This window comes from Callithrix jacchus, chromosome 1, assembly GCF_049354715.1.
Source record: "Callithrix jacchus isolate 240 chromosome 1, calJac240_pri, whole genome shotgun sequence".
NCBI classification, from domain to species: domain Eukaryota; kingdom Metazoa; phylum Chordata; class Mammalia; order Primates; family Cebidae; genus Callithrix; species Callithrix jacchus.
Window position 1 is genome coordinate 2,847,702 of NC_133502.1, and position 22,996 is coordinate 2,870,697.

Here is a 22,996-nt window from a genome sequence, read left to right on the forward strand (position 1 = left end):
GTGTCTAGGTTTCTTTGGTGTAAAAAGTGTGTTTAAGGTGATTCCTCAAATCTTTTTCCCAACTTTTACCCATCACTCACATTCTCTCCTGTAACACAAATTCCTAGTTTTGATTCTGCATCTATTTTTAACCTACAACTATTTTCTTATTTTAAATTTCTCAGTCATTTAGAATGACTGTGTTGCCAATTTTTAAGGTAATTATAAGGGACAGTAATGAAAAATATGCCTTTCCTAATAAAAACACTGTTAAAACAATGGGGTTTTTATATCTTAAAATTCCCTATTTTAATTGCAGTACTTTATTTATTTACTTTCCCTGAGAAATGAGTGATAAAATATTTGTAACAGCACATATATATATATATATGTGTGTGTATGTGTATTATATATGTGTATGTGTATATGTGTGTGTATAATGTGTATGGGTGCATATATATATAAATATACATATATAAGTTTTGTTTTGTATGTGTGACAGAGCGAGACTTCATCTCAAAAAATAAAGTAAAAAAAATTCAATTAGATGCATGTTTATTCTACAATTTTTTTTTCTTTTTAGTGTTTGTGGGTACTTATATCTATTTGTTTACAGGGTCCATGTAATATTTTGATGCAGGCATACAATGTGTAATAATGTTCACATTTTAAAGTATTTTCATTGCATGGTCTGAATTTGTACTAGATGTTTAGGGGATGGCTTTGTTATATGTATGTATTCAACAATATTTAGATATTATGGTAATTTTACTAGCAATTATATTTTTGTTATATCTTATTTTTAAATTTATTTTTGTATTGAAAAATTTGCCTTCCTTGCTATTTCATAAAGTTATGATTGCTTTTAAGATTACCATGTTTTACCACTTTATGAATGGCCAATGCACATTTACAGCTCATTTTTCATTGCAATTAATTATTCTGTGTGATTTTCAGAAATGTATTTATAGTGTAGACGTCAATTATATAAATTTTGAGTATGGTGCTCTTTGTTGAATAAAATTTTACCTTTTCTTGGAATGAAATTTGTTATGTCCATAAGTAATTTTTAAAGTACTTGTTGTTTTGCTGAAAAAAATTCACCATTCCCATGACAATTCTGATTTGTTGTATTAGGTTTATATTAATCAATTTTACATTAACCTTTGAAGCTAACTTCTAACAATTACTTTCACCAGGTTTAAACAAGAATAATAATTGACTTCAGATACAAGTCTATAATTCATGCCACCAATCTCAAATTTACTCTAGTAAAAATCTTTATAGGAAATCTTATTACAAGAGAATTTTTTTAAAAATTGTGTACATGTATACCTTACAAAAGAAAATCATATGTATCATATGATGGCTTACATCTTTGAGAAATGACTTCTGAGGCAGAGATTTTCATAAACATTAGGGAATACACTCAGAAACAGCCTCTGTCTGTGAGTAAGCAAAACAGGATGGCATAGAGGCAGCTGTTTAACTTTAATCCTGTTGCCTTATATGATCTATATAATACACAGCATAGGCTGTAATCAAATAAAAAATATATGAATAATATTTAAATACTATACAACAGAAAGCCAATAGTTAATAATAAGTTGCTATGAATAAATCTTTCTGTTTGTTTACTCACTTCTGATAATTAAAAATATTTACATTCTCAATAATGAAAAAGTAAAAAAAAAAATAAGCAACTTAAGGAAAGAAAATATGTGTATAGTTTTCAATTAATCATTCAACATATATACTTTGTGTGCTAAATATGAGTCAAATATTTTATGTGAGATGGAGAATAAGACAGAATTATATCTGGAGCCATCATAGAAGTAGATATAAAGCAAATATTAATACAAAAATAACTATTTTTAATGTTACCCACTATTCTGAAGGAAAGGTAGAGGGTATTATGAAAGCATGTGTTAGGTTTTCAAAGCTCCTTGGCATGGGAATTAAGGAGTATTTTCCTCAAGAAGGGACCTGAAGTAGAAGTTTGAGTTGACAGATATCAAAGGCTAATTAAAATCTCAAGGCTAAAAGAAATATGGGGGGTGGAGATGCTAGACAGGAAGAGGTGAAACATATGAATAGCTCTAGAAATCTGCAAATGATCTCCTTATGCCTTTTGTTAAATAGCAAGTTGTTCATGTTGAAACTGGGTATGATGGTTAATGTTGAGCATTAACTTGATTGGATTGAAGGATGCAAAGTATCATTCCTGAGTGTGTCTGTGAGGGTGTTGCTGGAGGAGGTTAACATTTGAGTTAGTGGACTGGGAAAGGCAGACCCACCCTTCATCTGGGTGGGCATGATCTAATCAGCTGCCAACTGGCTAGAAGAAAGCAGACTTGCTAAATTTCCCATGCTGAGTGTTTCCTGCCTTAGCACATCAGTATCCAAGTTCTTCAGATTTGGACTCTTGGATTCACACCAGTGATTTGCCAGGGCTCTAGGGCCATCGGCCACAGACTGAAGGCTGTACTGTCAGCTTCCCTACTTTTAAGGTTTTGGGACTTGAACTGGCTTCCTTGCTCCTCAGCTTACAGAGGTCTATCATGGAACTTCACTTTGTGGTCCTGTGAGTCATACTCCTTAAAAAACTCCCCTTTATCTATACATACATGTTATTAGTTCTGTCCCTCTGGAGAACTGAGACTGATACACTGGGTCTCCATTAAAAGGGCAAGAAAAAAAGTTCTATTAAAAGAAAATCTACTGTAGAGCTATATGGTAAGCAATGAGCAGCACAGGACATACTCAGATCTCAAACAAGCAGAGTGGACACATCATTAAAAACACAGGGCATTCGGGAGTGGAAGGCCAGAAGGGCCTCACATTACAAGTTGGAGTCCACTATTTCTATGGAATGTTACCAACAAAGCTTGAAGGAAGCTTAAAAATAAACCACAACAGTATAAACAAATGTACACATATATTAACTTCATGCTTATAAAATGTCCACATTATTTGAAAGAAGTAGTGCAAAACCTGGAGAAAGTTAGTATTGACAGCATACTATATGTATCCAGGAAAGATTTCTAGATGAGTGAAGACCCAGGAAAACGGAATCTATAAGATTCCATTAAGAAGCAAGTTCATCAATAGAAATAGACCCAGAAATAATATAAATGATGAAATTAGCAAGTAACAACTTTAATACATCAGTTTGATAGAGGGGATGACAGATGAATAATCAAGCAGAGTGATGGATGGAGATTCTGGGATTTAAAATAAAATATAAGCATTACAAGAAGAGAAATAGAAATTACACAGCAGAATCTAGTAAAAAAATCCAAGACAGAAGAATAAAATAACTGGATGGATTTAACAAAATATTTTTCAGGGCATAGATAAGTGAACTTGAAGAAAAATCATATAAACCATCCAATTAAAGGAGAGGAAAATTTTTGAAAATAAGTTGAACAAAGCATCAGAGAACAAATGATATAATATTAAGCACTGTAAACTATATGTAGTTGCACTCCCAGAAAGAAATGGAAAATTTGGTTTTAGAAAAATATTTAATATATATTGCCACTCTTTTGAAAATTTAATGGAAATTATAAACCAAGCAATAGAAAAAGCAAAAATAATCTGCAAATTCATTTACATACACACACACACCTCCCTCAAAGTGCCAAATTTCTGTAAACACGTGATGGAGAAAACACTTATAAAAGCTATCAGAAGAAAAAAATGTCAAATGCATTCAATAGAACCAAAATAAACACATTCACGAAAGTATCCTTTGAAATAATATAAGAAATAACAAAAGGATATTTTGAAAATCTATAATTAAAAACCTCAAATTGAAAATTATATACCCAATAAATATTTCAAAGTATTATCACACATCTAGGAGCTTAAAGAAATTGTTAACAACAGCCCTAAATAATAAGAAATATTAAAAGAAACATTCTCTGGGTGTGGTGGCTCAGACCTGTAATCCCAGCACTTTGGGAGGCCGAGGTGAGTGGATCACGAGGTCAGGAGATCGAGACTCTCCTGGTTAATACAGTGAAACCCTCTCTCTACTAAAAATATTTTTAAAAATAGCTGGGTGTGGTGGCATGCATCTGTAATCACAGCTACTAGGGAGGCTGAGGCAGGAGAATACCTTGAACCCAGGCGGTGGAGGTTGCAGTGAGCAGAGATTGTGTCATTGCACTCCAGCCTGGGTGACAGAGTGAGACTCTGTCCCCCCAAAAATAAAGAAAGTAAGAAACATTCAGATTCAGAGTAAATGAAAACTAGTCTTTATATAAAGTCGGATTTGTAAAAACAAATGAAGAATACCAGAAACACTCAATGTTTACTAAAGATAAAAAACAGTTCTGTTCCCAAAAATTTTGTCTGCTTTAAAATATAACACAGTTTAAAGTTAAAATAATAGCACGGACTTGTAAGCTTAGAAGATATGTAGAGTTAAATTGTATGAAAATATTGACAAAAATGAGATGTTACAAAGTGGAATGTGCTATGTTTTTTACATTTTATTTTAAAAATAAAGTTATTTTTAAAATAATTTCCAGGAATAAAATAACTAAAAACATTATTAAGGAATCATAAGAAAATTTTTATAATATTAAATATAAAATATTAATATAGGCTATTACAAGGCTTTTTCCAAAACAAATATAAATATATATCAGTGAAGAAGAATGTGACATAAAATATTAAAAAATATATTAAAAGATGGAACTTAAATTAGTGAAACCACCACTAATTCATTGTAGAATAAATATATACATTGTTTGAGAGGATTTTTACTGAAATCTGGTGTCATAGGCAAACATCCAAGGAGCAGAAACATAAAAGCTGGCACTGGTTTACTTGAATGTTTAAGATACCAACAACAGTCTCCAACAGATTATTCCTCCTGCTTGAGTAAAACTGCTTTCATTCCATATATAAAAAGCATACAATGTCTCATTTTCTATCATCTGTGAACAAAAAACATTCTTTCCTTCTCCATCCAGCGTCATTTACCAATCAAAATCCTTTTATTGCTTTACTCTATTTTGACATGTTATAAAATATTGCTCAATAATGATTAATATTTAAACAACTTTAAAAGGCTTATGCATTTTGTTAAATACAACAAAATTCACCTATCTATCTATCTATCTAATCTCAATATATAGTCTTGAAATTTTGTTTGCTTTCTCAGAAAATCTAATGACACTAAACTGTTAACTATTTGGGAAAGCTTTAGAAAAAAATATCTTAATTGTGCTAATGTAAATTTAAATTAACTATAACATTTTAAATGTAATATAAAATAAAATGCAAGATAAATTGAAGACAAAATTCAAAACGGATACTAAATACTGTAGTAATATACATCAAATATTTTGCTTGTAAAAAGAAATAAAGTTTAAACAATCCAAATAAAAATATTTTAAAAAAAATATATTAAAGGCAAACATGTCAAAGCTGCACATGTTACTTTAGTCATGTATTCTGAGTATATGAAAATGCAAGTATTATTTTATTTTATTAAAAGTATTTTATGTTTTTCATACTGTTCTTTAACTCACCTTATTGAATATTAAAGTGATATAATAAAACTAAAATCATATTGAAAATTAGTGACATGTTTGTAACATGTCATCTTAAAAAATGTATTCAATAGAAAATGCCAAAAGATAAACGTGGTTTTATTTACATAAAAATGTATTCAACTTCACTAGAAATTAAATAAATGCAATATTAAATAAAAACTGGATACACTTTTTTTTAAGAATTTTTATTGCATTTTAGGTTTTGGGGTACATGAGCAGAACATGCAAGACAGTTGAGTAGGTACACACATGGCAGTGTGTTTTGCTTCCTTTCTCCCCTTCACCCACATTTGGCATTTCTCCCCAGGCTATCCCTCCCCACCTCCCCTCCCACTGGCCCTCCCCTTTTCCCCCCAATAAACCCCAGTGCTTAGTACTCCCCTTTCTGTGTCCATGTGTTCTCATTTTTCATCACCCACCTATGAGTGAAAATATGCGGTGTTTCATTTTCTGTTCTTGTGTCAGTTTGCTGAGGATGATGTTCTCCAGATTCATCCATGTCCCTACAAACGACACAAACTCATCATTTCTGATTGTTGCATAATATTCCATGGTGTATATGTGCCACATTTTTCCAATCCAGTCTATTATCATTGGGCATTTGGGTTGATTCCAGGTCTTTGCTATTGTAAACAGTGCTGCAATGAGCATTCGTGTACATGTGTCCTTATAGTAGAACGATTTACAGTCTTTTGGATATATACCCAGTAATGGGATTGCTGGGTCAAATGGAATGTCTATTTCTAAGACCTTGAGGAATCGCCACACTGTCTTCCACAATGGTTGAACTAATTTACACTCCCACCAACAGTGTAAAAGTGTTCCTTTTTCTCCACATGCTCTCCAGCATCTGTTGTCTCCAGATTTTTTAATGATCGCCATTCTAACTGGCGTGAGATGGTATCTCAATGTGGTTTTGATTTGCATCTCTCTGATGACCAGTGACGATGAGCATTTTTTCATATGATTGTTGGCCTCATATATGTCTTCTTTCGTAAAGTATCTGTTCATATCCTTTGCCCTCTTTTGACTGGGCTTGTTTGTTTTTTTCCTGTAAATCTGTTTGAGTTCTTTGTAAATTCTGGATATCAGCCCTTTGTCAGATGGGTAAACTGCAAAAATTTTTTCCCATTCTGTTGGTTACCGATTCACTCTAGTGACTGTTTCTTTTGCCGTGCAGAAGCTGTGGAGTTTGATTAGGTCCAATTTGTCTATTTTGGCTTTTGTTGCCAATGCTTTTGGTGTTTTGTTCATGAAGTCCTTGCCTACTCCTATGTCCTGGATAGTTTTGCCTAGATTTCCTTCTAGGGTTTTTATCGTGCCAGGTCTTATGTTTAAGTCTTTAATCCATCTGGAGTTAATTTCAGTGTAAGGTGTCAGGAAGGGGTCCAGTTTCTGCTTTCTGCACATGGCTAGCCAGTTTTCCCAACACCATTTGTTAAACAGGGAATCCTTTCCCCATTCCTTGTTTTTGCCAGGTTTATCAAACATTGTATAGTTGTAGATATGTTGTGTTGCCTCCGGTGCCTCTGTTTTGTTCCATTGGTCTATATCTCTGTTTTGGTACCAGTACCATGCTGTTTTGATTACTGTAGCCTTGTAGTATAGTTTGAAATCTGGTAGTGTGATGCCCCCCACTGTGTTCTTTCTGCTTAGAATTGACTTGGCTATGCGGGCTCTCTTTTGGTTCCATATGAAGTTCATGGTGGTTTTTTCCAGTTCTGTGAAGAAAGTCAATGATAGCTTGATGGGGATAGAGTTGATTCTGTAAATTACTTTGGGCAGTATAGCCATTTTCACGATATTAATTCTTCCTAACCATGAACATGGAATGTTTCTCCATCTGTTTGTGTCCTCTCTGATTTCGTTGGGCAGTGGTTTGTAGTTTTCCTTGAAAAGGTCCCTTACGTTCCTTGTGAGTTGTATTCCAAGGTATTTTATTCTTTTTGTAGCAATTGCGAATGGCAGTTCATTCTTGATTTGGCTTTCTTTAAGTCTGTTATTGGTGTAGACGAATGCTTGTGATTTTTGCACATTGATTTCATATCCTGAGAATTTGCTGAAGTTGCTTATCAGTTTCAGGAGTTTTTGGGCTGAGGCAATGGGGTCTTCTAGGTATACTATCCTGTCGTCTGCAAATAGAGACAATTTGGCCTCCACCTTTCCTATTTGAATACCCTTTATTTCTTTTTCTTGCCTGATTGCTCTGGCTAGAACTTCCAGAACTTTATTGAATAGGAGTGGTGAAAGAGGGCATCCTTGTCTAGTGCCGGATTTCAAAGGGAATGCTTCCAGTTTTTGCCCATTCAGTATGATATTGGCTGTTGGTTTGTCGTAAATAGCTTTTATTACTTTGAGATACGTTCCATCAATACCGAGTTTATTGAGGGTTTTTAGCATAAAGGGCTGTTGAATTTTGTCAAATGCCTTCTCTGCATCAATTGAGATAATCATGGGGTTTTTGTTTTTGGTTCTGTTTATGTGTTGAATTACGTTTATAGACTTTCGTATGTTGAACCAGCCTTGCATCCCCGGGATGAATCCGACTTGATCATGATGAATTAGTTTTTTGATTTGCTGTTGCAATCGGCTTGCCAGTATTTTATTGAAGATTTTTGCATCTATGTTCATCATGGATATTGGCCTGACGTTTTCTTTTCTTGTTGGGTCTCTGCCGGGTTTTGGTATCAGGATGATGTTGCTCTCATAAAATGATTTGGGAAGGATTCCCTCTTTTTGGATTATTTGGAATAGTTTTAGAAGGAATGGTACTAGCTCCTCTTTCTGTGTCTGGTAGAATTCGGCTGTGAACCCGTCTGGACCTGGGCTTTTTTTGTGTGGTAGGCTCTTAATTGCTGCCTCGACTTCTGACCTTGTTATTGGTCTATTCATAGTTTCAGCTTCCTCCTGGTTTAGGCTTGGGAGGACACAGGAGTCCAGGAATATATCCATTTCTTCCAGGTTTACTAGTTTATGTGCATAGAGTTGTTTCTAATATTCTCTGATGATGGTTTGAATTTCTGTGGAATCTGTGGTGATTTCGCCTTTATCATTTTTTATTGCATCTATTTGGTTGTTCTCTCTTTTATTTTTAATCAATCTGGCTAGTGGTCTGTCTATTTTGTTGATCTTTTCAAAAAACCAGCTCTTGGATTTATTGATTTTTTGAAGGGTTTTTCGTGTCTCAATCTCCTTCAGTTCAGCTCTGATCTTAGTTATTTCTTGTCTTCTGCTGGGTTTTGAGTTTTTTTTATCGTGCTCCTCTAGCTCTTTCAGTTTTGACGATAGGGTGTCAATTTTGGATCTCTCCATTCTCCTTATATGGGCACTTATTGCTATATACTTTCCTCTAGAGACTGCTTTAAATGTGTCCCAGAGATTCTGGCATGTTGTGTCTTCGTTCTCACTGGTTTCGAAGAACTTCTTTATTTCTGCCTTCATTTCATTGTTTATGCAGTCAACATTCAGGAGCCAGTTGTTCAGTTTCCATGAAGCTGTGCAGTTCTGGGTTGGTTTCTGAATTCTGAGTTCTAACTTGATTGCACTGTGGTCTGAGAGGCTGTTTGTTATGATTTCAGTTGTTTGGCATTTGCTGAGCAGTGCTTTACTTCCAATTACGTGGTCAATTTTAGAGTAGGTGTGATGTGGTGCTGAGAAGAATGTATATTCTGTGGATTTGGGGTGGAGAGTTCTGTAAATGTCTATCAGGTTTGCTTGCTCCAGGTCTGAGTTCAAGCCCTGGATATCCTTGTTGATTTTCTGTCTGGTTGATCTGTCTAATATTGACAGTGGAGTGTTAAAGTCTCCCACTATTATTGTGTGGGAGTCTAAGTCCCTTTGTAAGTCATTAAGAACTTGCCTTATGTATCTGGGTGCTCCTGCATTGGGTCCATATATGTTTAGGATCGTTAGCTCTTCTTGTTGTATCGATCCTTTTACCATTATGTAATGGCCTTCTTTGTCTCTTTTGATCTTTGTTGCTTTAAAGTCTATTTTTATCAGAGATGAGAATTGGAACTCCTGCTTTTTTTTGCTCTCCATTTGCTTGGTAAATCTTCCTCCATCCCTTTATTTTGAGCCTTTGTGTATCCTTGCATGTGAGATGGGTTTCCTGGATACAGCACACTGATGGGTTTTGGAATTTTATCCAATTTGCCAGTCTGTGTCTTTTGATTGGTGCATTTAGTTCATTTACATTTAGGGTTAATATTGTTATGTGTGAATTTGATACTGCTATTTTGATGCTAAGTGGCTGTTTTGCCCATTAGTTGTTGTAGATTCTTCATTATGTTGATGCTCTTTAGCAATTAGTGTGATTTTGGAATGGCTGGTACTGGTTGTTCCTTTCTATGTGTAGTGCCTCTTTCAGGAGCTCTTGTAAAGCAGGCCTGGTGGTGACAAATTCTCTGAGTAATTGCTTGTTCACAAATGATTTTATTTTTCCTTCACTTACGAAGCTCAGTATGTCTGGATATGAAATTCTGAATTGAAAGTTCTTTTCTTTAAGAATGTTGAATATTGGCCCCCACTCTCTTCTGGCTGTAGTGTTTCTGCCGAGAAATCTGCTGTGAGTCTGATGGGCTTCCCTTTGTGGGTGATACACTTTAATAGGTCAGTAGAGATTATTTATTTAAGATGCTGATTTTTAAGGAGAATTTAGTCATAAGTTTTATAATTCACACATAGATTTTATGCATTTTAATTGGCCATCTGGAATGGGTATCGATAGCCTTATATACATTTATATCTCTTACATGGAAGTAGAAATAAGGACATAAATTATGATGATATTAAATCAGTTTGTCTAATGTCACTGAAAAATAGTCATGCTATATACATTATTTTAAATGGTAAAACAAAATTATATAAAATTTAAACTTTTTATTTCAGCTGCAAAATGCAATTCTTTCTTTTCTTTTCTTTCTTTTTTTTTTTTTTTTTTTTTTTTTTTTTGTCCGTTCACTCTCTACCCATACTTGGCCAATTTTCATCAAAGAACTATGAATCTTCAGTTGACTGTGTCACACTTTTTTTACCCAATAACCTCATCCCACATGTCTCAGGAAACAGTAGAGTTAAAATTTAGTGAGGTTGATTACCTAGACCATTCACAGAACAATTTTCATCACCTGAATAGATCTAGGAAGGTTTTTGGGGCACAGACTTTGTTGTCCATAATGATTTTCTCCTGGCATATAAAGTAAAATTTTCCTTGTTCATTGGCAAAGACGAAGTTACAAAATTCTGCCAGTATTTTAAATTGTGTTATATAATATTGGCACAGTCATGTTTAATCTAGACATCATGTAGTAGTAAAATCTACAAGTAATAGTTTTTGAGTTTTTAATTTGTTTCAAGCTTGGTGTTTAGTACTGTTTAAATTATTAAAATATCACGTTTATTCATTATAAACCTAAAGACATAAATAAAAATTAATATAAAATGTACAATGGTAGTTTACAGATTATTTGGGATTTTTTTCTAAGTTTCCCTGTAAATGCTAAAAATTAATGAAAGGACTATGACAATACAGTACCATTTAAAAACTTAGGTTTATAACATTTGTACAGTTAATGAGATGTTTATTATTAACGTGTTTACCTGTCACTATCTGGTATGGCTTGGGTGTCGATTCAGAGTAAATCTAATTAGAAAAATGTTAACTTAAACTAGCAAACTTTTCAAATATGCATTTTAGATGTTATTATTAAAATAGTTTATAAATAGAACACATGTTGCCATAATTTATTGTATGCTATTAAACCATACTGCATTTAATTGACAAAATGCATTTTAGTGCCATATTATCAACTCCTTTTACATAGCATGCTATTTTATTTCATCACTTTACATAAGTGAATTGAAATGATCACTGATATAGGTAAGTGGCTAATAATGCTGGCTCTTGAGTCAGAAATTGTTAGTAGACTCGTGAATTCATCAACAACTAAATATGAGGCACTAAACAAGTGACTTTTCCTCCCTTGCCTTAGTTTTCTCAGTGATAAGTGCTTACAGGAAAATTGATAGCATTAAATGCTCTTATTAGAAAAACATGGAGGTGTCAAATCAGCAATGTAAATTTCCACTTTTGAAAATTAGAAAAAGCATGGAAAAAATCAAGTTAAAACAATCAGAAAGAATAAAACAATAAATATATGAACAGAAAACTATGAAATAAAAATTAAAACACATAGAATAACTGTTTTCACAGATGATCTGTAGAAATGCAGAAAAACTATAAAAACAAACAAACCCTTAAAATAGAAAATGATTTTTGTAAGGTCCTAGGATACATGGTCAATCACTTTTTTTATGTAGTGAAAAAGAGTAAGTGGAGAGTAAAATCAAAAGTTTATAACTCAGAAATTCTCGGATATAAGTCTGACAAAATATGTGCAGTTGTGGAGCTGTGTGTAAAACTACAAAACTCGAATGAAATAAAAAATGTCTTAAATAAATGGGGAGAAGTAAAATGACCAGAATTAACAGACTGATCATAGCTAAGATGTGAATTCTATCCAAATTGACCTGTGAATTTACTAGTTTTAATAAAACTTTAACATATTTGTAGAATTTATATTAGACTGATTGTAAGTTTCTAAACTTTATAAATTTCTAAAGCACATAAGAAGAGCAAAAACAAACAAACAAACAAAAAACTATACCGAGTAAAACAATTTTGATTAAAAAGGCATATAAGGAGTCTGGGCACGGTGGCTCAAGCCTGTAATCCCAGCACTTTGGGAGGCTGAGGCGGGTGGATCACGAGGTCAAGAGATCGAGACCATCCTGGTCAACAAGGTGAAACCCCGTCTCTACTAAAAATACAAAAATTAGCTGGGCATGGTGGTGCACGCCTGTAATCCCAGCTACTCGGGAGGCTGAGGCAGGAGAATTGCCTGAACCCAGGAGGTGGAAGTTGTGGTGAGCCAAGATTGCGCCATTGCACTCCAGCCTGGGTAACAAGAGCAAAACTCTGTCTAAAAAAAAAAAAAAAAAAAGGCATATAAGGTGGGAAGATTTACTTTAATGTTAAGATTTGACTTCAAGTTACAGAAATTAAAACCAATGCAGTATTAGCAAAGGGGCTGGAAATATAGATCAATAGAGTAGCATATGAAAAGCAAACCAAGATTAATGCAGTCATGGCCAAATAATGATCAACAAAATTATAAAATTTAATAAAGAAAGAAGTCTTTTCAAGGGGTTTTCTAGAACAATTATTCACCCATGTACCCAAAATAAGCAAAACTATGAAAAAAAAAAGCAAAACCTAGAATTCATACTTTATAGAAAAGAAGCAAATCCTGATTAGAACATATATACAAATGCAAAGCGTAACATATGAAACATGAAGTAGAAAAATCTTAGCAACCTGGGTTAGGCAAAGAATTCTTACAAGAAGTGTGATTTGTAAAATTAAAAATATGTATATCATGGTTAGGAAGAATCAATATTGTGAAAATAGCCATACTGCCCAAAGTAATTTACAGATTCAATGCATCCTAATCAAGCTACCATTGACTTTATTCACATAATTGGAAAAAAAAAAACACTGTAAATTTTATATGGAACCAAAAAAATCCCACATAGCCAAGACAATCCTAAGTGAAAAGAGAAAAAGGAAAGCTGGAATCAACATGCTAATTAACCTCAAACTATACTATAAAGCTACAATAATCAAAACAGCATGGTACTGGTACCAAAACAGAGATATAGAATAGTGGAACAGAACAGAGGCCTCAGAAATAACGCCACACATCTATAGCCATCTGATTGCTGACAAACCTGGCAAAAGCAAGCAATGGGGCAAGGATTCCCTATTTAATAAATGGTGTTGGGAAAACTGGCCAGCCATATGCAGAAAGCTAAAATTGCATCCTGTCCTTACACCTTATATAAAAATTAACTCCAGATGAATTAAAGATTTAAACATAAGTCCTAATAATATAAAAATCCTAGAAGAAAACCTAGGCAATACCTTTCAAGACATAGGCATAGGCAAAGACCTCATGACAAAAACACCAAAAGCAATTGGAACAAAAGCCAAATAGACAAGTGGGATGTAATTAAACAAGAGCTTCTGCACAGCAAAAGAAACTATCATTAGAGTGAAATGGCAACCAATAGAATGAGAATGAGTTTTTGCAATTTACCCATCTGACAAAGGGCTAATATCCAGAATCTACTGGATTTGAGAACTTTAACAAATTTTCAAGAAAAAGACAAACAACCCCATCAAAAAGTGGGTAAAGGATATGAATAGACACTTCTCAAAAAAAGACACTTATGCAGCCAACAAGTATATAAAAAAATGCTCATCATCACTGGCCATTAGAGAAATGCAAATCAAAACCATATTGAGATACCTTCTCATGCCAGTTAGAATGGTGATCATTAAAAAATCAGGAGACAACAGATGCTGGAAAGGATGTGGAGAAATAGGAACACTTTTACACTGTTGGTGGGAGTATAAATTAATTCAACCATTGTGGAACAGTGTGGCGATTCCTCAAGGATCTAGAAATAGAAATCCATTTGACCCAACAATCACATTACTGTGTATAGATGCAAAGGATTATAAATTATTCTATTATAAAGACACATGCACATGTATGTTCATTGCAGCGCTGTTTACAATAGCAAAGTTCACAACCCTAATGCCCATCAATGGTAGACTGGATAAAGAAAATGTGGCACATATATAACATGGAATACCACGCAGCCATGTAAAAGGATGAGTTCATGTCTTTTGCAGGGAATTGGATAAAGCTGGAAACCATCATTCTCAGCAAACTGACACAAGAACAAAAACCGAAACATCACATGTTCTCACTCACTCATAAGTGTGAGTAGAACAATGATAATATATGGACACAGAGAGGGGAACATCACACACTGGGCCTGTCATGGGTAGGGGGCTAGAGAAGAGATAGCATTAGGAAAAATACATAATGTAGATGACAGGGGGATGAATGCAGCAAAACACCATGGCATGTGTATATCGATGTCACAAACCTGCAATCTCTGCACATGTATCCTAGAAATTGAAGTATAATAATAATAAAACAAAAAATTTAAAAATATATCAAATTATCAAAATTTTTGCTTCCACAAAAGATGGTTAACAGAATGTAAAACATAACTAGCAAATAATATATTAGCATCTACAGCTTATAAATAATTTAAACACACATTCATGCATACACAGATATATTTAAAGAACTACAGGCAGTAGGAAAAGTACTGATCCTATTAAAAATGGGAAAATGAACTGGCATTTCACTAAGGAGGCTATAAAGATGATAAATATGTGTCTGGAAAGATGTTCGAATTAATTGGCCTTTAGGAAAATGTAAATTAAGAGCACAATGATGTATTATAATCTACGTTATAAAAATGCTGACAATACCAAGCACAAACAAGTTTGTGGAGTGGCTGACAGTTGCATATATTCCTGGCAAAAATGCAAAATAATACAGCCACTTTGGAAAACAGTTTGGAATAAAACTGTTGACACATGCACTCACCATATGACCAAGCAGTCTTACTCATGTGTTTCTGGAAAAAAATATTCTGTTCAGACTAAAACTTGTGAATGTTTGTGGCAGCTCTATTCAGACAATGTACTATTATTCAGAAATCAAAACAAGCCAACTTTTGATACATCCAACAGCTTGGATGTAGTTTTAAAGCATTATGTTGAGGGAAGCATTGGGTTTCAGTCACATGAGGTATGATTCCAAAATCTGTAACAGGTAAAATTACATGTCAGAGAACAGACCAGTGGTTGACATGAGTCAAGTGTGTGAGTGAGTTTGTATGTTGAGGGTGTGTGATTATAAAAAGATAGAATGAGATTTTTTAGAGGGGACAGAGCTGTCCTGAATCACGATGAAGGTAAGCGTAAATTCTATGTAAGGGTTCATAGTCAAGTAACTCTAATCCCCATTCAATTTATGGTATGAATTTTTAAAACTTAAAATAATTTTAAAAAGAAACAAAAATCTCTTAACATAATAAAGAGACTGTGTTATTATTATTCTACTTATTTGCATTCCTACTGGTCACAAATCACTGAGTGGCCACACAATCACAGTTATTGCTAGAAGTATTTGCTTTTGAACTGTCACATAACACTGGTATAATTTACCCATCACAAATATAAATAATGTCAATCAACTATAAATGATTGGCATGACAAAAAGGAGCATTCACTCTAGGTGCAAGGAACCAAATATAATACCAAAAAAATAGCTTACAATACATAAAAAAAGTCAATGTTTTGATTTGCATCAGTTCGGTCACTGTATTTATCTTACTGTTCGTTTTACTTGGAAAAATCTTGTCTCAGTGGTCTTTGACTTCACAGATGATTTTAATTAAGACTGAGTTGAGATTGATTAGTATTTCCAACGTGTGTGTTCTGAAAAGCAATATGTTAATTAAATGTCAATAGACATATCTTTAATACATCTTCAAATACATTTTGCAAATAATTAGCTATTAATAAAACAAATGAATGATATGCATTTTACTTTTGTGACTTTCAAGTTTCCTTTTTTGGTTTATTTTACTTTCATATAGTGATTATTAATTCATCTAACTTTATTGAAAACGTTTAAAATAATCAATATTTCAAGTTATTATTACTATTAATAGTAGTATTCAATTCATCATCATGATATATTTTTTAACAGATACTAAGTAGATAGAGTGGAGAGTGTGTGTGTCCTTTTACCACATGTCTAAAATCAATCTAACCATCAACCCATAAATCATACATATACAGGACGCAGTACCTATGTGAGTATTGTCATCCCTGTACTCCCAAAATAAAGTCACCAGTTACAGCAATGGCTTTACAAAGAACATGTGTATGAATGGCTAGTTGGATGAATGAGAAATGGCGACAATATAATGTAAAGGAAGTCAATAAAATGGAACATCTAGAGAAGGCAGGCCTTTACGTGTTTGTTCCTTATTGTCCAGAGGGTAAATAAGATGAAACTCAGTAAATGGGTTTCTTAACACAGCAATTAGTGGCTTTAGGAAGTCATTTTTAAGACATTTCACCTGATTTAAGTGGGATGAAGAAGACATATACACAAGTATAAAGAGCAAATACAATTGTAAGAAGCCTAGAAGAAAATATGCTGATCAGTTGTTACAGTGAAGTAGATGGCAAAGGAATATATTTAATATGTAGATTAGTTAATATATTATGGAATATGTTTGTATGCTGATATGAATTACCTATAAGTAGAGTAAAATACAATTCATCTTGTAAAAGACAAAGGAGATGGCTATTAGAAAAAGCTTCTTCGAAGAGAGAGAGAATATGAAATTTACAGTGTGGCAGAGTTGACTTTGAGAGGAGCCAATTCAACTCATGGAGTACAATCAGAAGAAGAAAAGAGTAGCAGCATTTCTCTGCAAATGTTTATTTAATTGGAGGCATAAGTATGTTATTCTACTTCTCTTTTTTCAATGAATAATAAGCCAAAATAATATGCTGAAACAAGGGAGAGGAATAGCACATGGACAGTTCCACTGTAAAAGTGATAGCTGTGAAATTGACATTTCATGAAAAAGCAAAGCAGAACTGTAACTAAATGCTTTAATATAGGTGGCAAAGTTGGGTGTTCACTGAAATTTATCGTAACAAATTTAAAGTAATACCAGTCAGTAGATTTATATGACTTTTTTCAACAATATTTTATTGCTCTGTTGTCCCAGGGAAGAATTGTTTTCAATTAGGGCTGAGTTTGTGCCAAGGGAGGTAACCAAATGAAAGAGAGGCTAAGTCATTAAGAGTGTTCAAAGGAGTGACTTTAGCAGTTGGGATAACTAAACCTTTTTCTTTTTTGAGTTCTGAGCAAGTGAATAGGACAAAAGAATTAGTAAACTGAAGATAAAGCTTTTAGCTTTATTTCCGGAGAAAGTGGCATGGAGGATATGGTTTCCATAGGTGAGGCACACTATGTTTTCTAATAATTCCTACCTTACTTCCCAGTTTAGATTATAAAATAGTGCAACAAGACGAAAGCTTAAGTATGCATAGTACACTCACTGAGATTATTACTTTGTATAAATCTAAAGCTTAGGGCAAGTGTGTCAAGAAATGTAGGGAAGCATTAGAAATACATCTACCTGTCCATGCTTAGGAATTTTGATAGAAAATATAAAAACCCATCCAGAATCTGTAAGTGGTTGCCACCTACTGTTCAAGTAAAACACTCTATCCCTGTGGAGTGAAAAGTGGAATGATTCAAAAGATCAAGACTATTTAAGGGAAGGAAAATCATCTACATTAAAATAAGAAAAATAGAAAAAAAATTTCCCCACATTCCCAAATAATTATGTAACAGGGAATTTAATCCAGTTGTGTTACAAGTCAGATTTAGTATCCAGAAATATTTTTTTCTCTTGGAAGGTGATGCAGTGAAGAGGAATAGACAGAGCCACATTAATAAAACTGCATTCTAGAGAGGAGGACGTATGAGAGGTTCAAGGGCAGTGCTTTGAGGACAAGCAGGGGAGATGAGATTAGGAAGCATGAATCTCAGCAGCAAAAGGAGGTCACCTCTGCCTACAGGTAGCAGTGTCACCTGAACCACAGATATGGAGACAACTTCCGCCATCATCTAACTAAATGAAGACAAAAATTCAGTCTGTTCTCATACTCCAAATTAGACAGGAATGGAAATTTTAGTTGAATGCATTCACCTTCAAGTGTTAGAAATTCATATTATCATAAAGAGGAATCAGGATAAATCAAGTCCATTTATCTTCACGTCACTTCCTGATTGCTCCTTATTACATGAAGAAGATTTGGACTTCATTAAATTCATTATTGCAAGTTTCCTGGGAAATCAAGAGTCGTTGAGGTGAAAAAATCATTGTATGCTAAATTTTAAAATTCATTTTTGAACTGATATGTTATTAAATAATCAGAAAATCTGGAATATTACCTTAATTATAGCTTTTGTATTTTATTAACACTGATAGTTTTACATTATGTTATTTTCTATATTAATGATTTAAAATTAAGAAATAATTTTTATCTGACATTTAATTAAATATAATACCAAAAATCGATTTACCAAACCTGCAGAAAAGCCAAGAGTTACTGACAGAAACATATTCTCTGTCAGACTTTTTTCCATTAACAATAATAAGGTATAATCAATACTTTCTACTTGTATAGTTTGAAGTTGAAACACAAAAAGGACGTATATCCTGATTATACAAGGTTATAGATAAAGTCTCACAAGGAGAATTTGCATTTCTTTTTTTCATGCCCTTGAATTCAGTAAAGTAAATACACAAATACATTAACCATTTTTCAACCAGTGAAAGTATATTTAATATGACTGAGAAACAATGCAACTTAAAGAAATTTTTAGAACAAATGCTTAGACGACTTAATATTCCTCTACGAACTTCATTTTGACAGAGTTGTGTTCCTGCATCTTAAAAAATATGCAATGATATTAGCTACTCATTTTTCAAAGCATTGTATTCTATACTATTGACTTGTAAGTAATATGCTTAGTTGTAATATATGGTGAATGAATATTCACTGGAATTATTAATTCACAAACAGTTGTAACATTTCCATGTAGTTGAGGAAAACAGTTGCTCAAAGGATAAAAACAAATCATAGACAATAACTTAATACTCACATTATAAATTTACTTTTCAAATGGTAATAATAAATTTTAAAAAATGGAATGCCAAAGGTTTCTCTACACAGTATAGTAGCTATATTCTGAGATGACTGATGCATATAAACAGGAAGGGATAGCAACTTTGTACTAACTCTTACGGTGAATAAATTATTGATTTCCAGGTTTAAAAAACAGAAAATACTTGAAATAAATTAATGCATTAACTTTTCAGAAGCCTAATGCTAAAAAGAAATTGTTTTTATGATTCTTATATTTAATTAATTTTAACATTGTTTTAAAAAATCTTTTAATATACCTAATAACAAATGCATACAATGAGTGTGATATTAAAGCTTTATACAACACTTTAATTTTCTGGTTTTACATCTTCAAGTATATAAGATGATGACACCTTCAAAAATGAATGGCATCTTAAGTTTATAGGGGAAATATATTTTACAATAAAATTTGAATGCAAAATAAAATTTACCCCATTGCATAATGCAACACTGAATTTTCCTAAAAGATTGTTTTGAATATTTTTGAAGTCTTTTATATGCCAGCTTCTCATTTTCTAGTCTTTTTGTTCAATTTGTTGCCCCAAATAATTGATTTAGAATCAACTGAGAATCATTTTGTTAATTTGAGTCTTATTTAAGAATCTTATTAACACAAACAAATTTAACTTTCTTTTCAAAACACAAATTGATATACATGAGATTATCCTTTCCCCTTCTTCCCTTTCTCTTTTCTTTCTCGTCAGATGGTCAGTATGATGAAGTGTATCGTTTTTAAATGTACAACACAAAATATGTGTAATCACAAACAAAATTATATGAAACATAATTATAAAAGTATAAAAAGATCACATTCATATCATCTAATGTAGTATTCATATCATACTACATTAAAGTATTTTAAAATGCATGGAATTCTCCATTAAACTTTGAACAACCAGGCTGATGAAGTCCAATGAAAACTTCAAATTCTGTAGTTTGTTTTGGTGATTAACTGTGTCATTCTAATGTTATTATAGTTTGTTATCTACATTAATGAGTAAATAAACAATAGATTTTAGTCAGAGATTTCTAAAAATAAGTGTAAATTTTTATTCATAGAAGTTCACAGATCCTCTGAATTCTATAATAGTTTCATAATAAATATTTATAATAAAATTGGCTCCTATGAGAATATTAATAAGAAAACTTGCATTTATGAATAACTATTATGTTTCTGGTATTTTATAAACTATAACAGCAAAATTTTAGAAAAGAACCATCTTAGGCTTTTTAAAATTCTGTTTTCTAGAGGTATTGTTCTAAAATCTTGTTCTTCTGCCTCAGTAATCCTAATTTGCATGAGATTTATTTCACTTTTAACTTGCTTATATTTTTACACACACACAGACACACACACACACACACACACACGTATTTTTCAGAGTCAGTGTCTCACTGTGTCACCCAGGCTAAAGTGCACTGGCATGAAAATAGCTCAACACAGCTTCTAACTCCTGGCATCAATCCCCTAGTCTTGACCTCCTAATGTTTTTGGATTACAGGCATGAGCCTTCACTTCTGAGCATAAAACATTTGAAAATGAAAAACAATCTTCACATTGATTTATTTGGGCCACTTTCTGTATGTCTACTAGCTTCTGAAATGGATACTATATAAAATAAAAATAAAATAGAGTAAGACCAAACATGAGACATGTGTTTAGTGCGTTTTCTACCTATAGAATTAAAGTTATGAAAAATATTAGGTTATTTAATCTTTGAAAGATTACTACATAAAGGAAATATCTTGTCATATTTGCATATTTGCAACTCATTCACTATTTGATTTTCTACCATTTAAGTATGATTTTAAATGCAGTTTTCTTGCCTTTGGAAATGGAAACTTTATATATTTGATGCTTTAAATAATCACTAAATATGCCCCAACTGAAGAGCATTTTAAAATATAAACATTATTTATGTATATACATTCAGAAATTGCTTTTTAATGATATCTATGTTGAAGTAATTTATATATATATTTTTTTAAATTATATATCTTCTATGTGTGGGTATGAATTATATGAGGTTATTGAAATACATTAAATAAAATACTAATATATGAATAGCCCCATTTATATGTAATACCCCAAATTAAAAAATAATTTGAATATAAAATATAAATAATAAATATAATTTAAGTAGCACATGACACTATTAACAGTGTAGAGTGATTCATTTAATATTCTATTTCTTAGTAGGCAAAAGAGATCAAATGTAAAAATAATTCTTTTAGCAGTTTTTGATAACTTTAGGACAACATACTATTCTAAAATGAAATGTTAATGTAAGTTTTACGATAATATATTTATGAGAAAATACCTTTAACAGCCTCCTTGAAGCAATTATCTATCAAGTTTGTGTCAGTAGTAACACTTTGATGAATGCTGACTACATAATCCCAACGGCAATAATGTAGAAATGAAGATAGAATATAATATACCTGCTGAATATGTAACTTTTCCTCTCCTAGATTCCTTCAAAAGTAAACATTAAAATATCTAAATCAGTTGTTTTTAAATTTTGTCATGCATAAATTAAGAGCTTTTTTCCTTACATGTAATGATCAGTTCCCATTAATCATTTTTTAACACATATATGGTGGTAAAGGTGATGTATATTTTCAGTAGTCCTTCAAGGGAGTACTAATGCAGATGGCCCCTGGATATCACTTGAAATAAAAATGTCCCATGCAAAATGTTTTATTATTTCTCTTACAAACAATTCTCCCTAAATGTAATTGTTCTTAAATAAGTTTCAGTATTTTGGAAAAGAAGGACGGAAGCATTCAAAATCTAGTAATTCAAGCCAGGCATGGTGGCATGCATGCACCTGTAGTCCCAGCTACTTGGAAGGCTGAGTAGGGAATTGCTTGAGCCCAGGATTTTGAAGCTGCAGTGAGCTGTTATCCTTTAATGGTGCCACTGCACTCCATCCTGGGTGCCAGAGCAAGATCCAGCCTCTACTGAAATATAAAATTAAAAACAATTGTAATACTTTAATAGTTAAAAAATATATTATGTGTATTACCCATATAATTCATAGAGAAAAACATTTAAAACTGAACATCAACTCTCTCTCTTTCCCTTATCTAAATCTTACTAATAATGACTAAATATATTTGTGTATCAAATCCTTATTTTTATATTAACACACATACACTAATTTTTGCATATAAGTAGTAACACATGTGAACTTTTTGGTAATTTATGTTACTTTATATATTATACATATGTTTTCACACAGTCAAGTTAATTAAATATTACATTTTTATTAGTAAGGTTTGCTTATTGAGACAACCTTTGTTGGGATATGACATAATATATTTCAGCCCTTTTTAATTTATGACTTTTTAGGCAGTCCTGAAAAAAAAAACATTGTTTTCCTTTTATATTGCAAACAATGAAATTTTTGCTATTGTAAGCAATGAATGATCCCTGCTCATGCACCTCTTTTGGGGTTTTGTAAAGTACAACTTCTAGAAGTAAAACTGCTGGGGCAAAGTTAATGCACATTTTATATTGGATAGTTACTGCCAAATTGACCTTTAAAAATATATACTCCCATCAATGTATTAGAGTTTCTATTTCCTTAAATTTCCCCACCCTAGTTATATAAGCATTTTATGTTTTTTCAGTGATAGCGTTGCATCAATATATATTTTCTTGATTTCTGATGATGGTGAGGAGTGTTTTACGTGTTTAGTTACTTAA

At 32.5% G+C, this 22,996-nt stretch overlaps 1 long non-coding RNA gene across 1 annotated transcript in view; it reads right to left on the minus strand.

The window, feature by feature from the left end:
• Window positions 1–12,709: 12,709 nt before the first annotated feature.
• The window catches only part of LOC144578919 (uncharacterized), a 286,071-nt gene continuing 275,784 nt past the window's right edge, over window positions 12,710–22,996 (minus strand). Inside the window, exon 4 of the long non-coding RNA XR_013525467.1 lies at window positions 12,710–15,978. This is a non-coding gene — a long non-coding RNA (uncharacterized LOC144578919). The remainder of the gene's footprint in view (window positions 15,979–22,996) is intronic.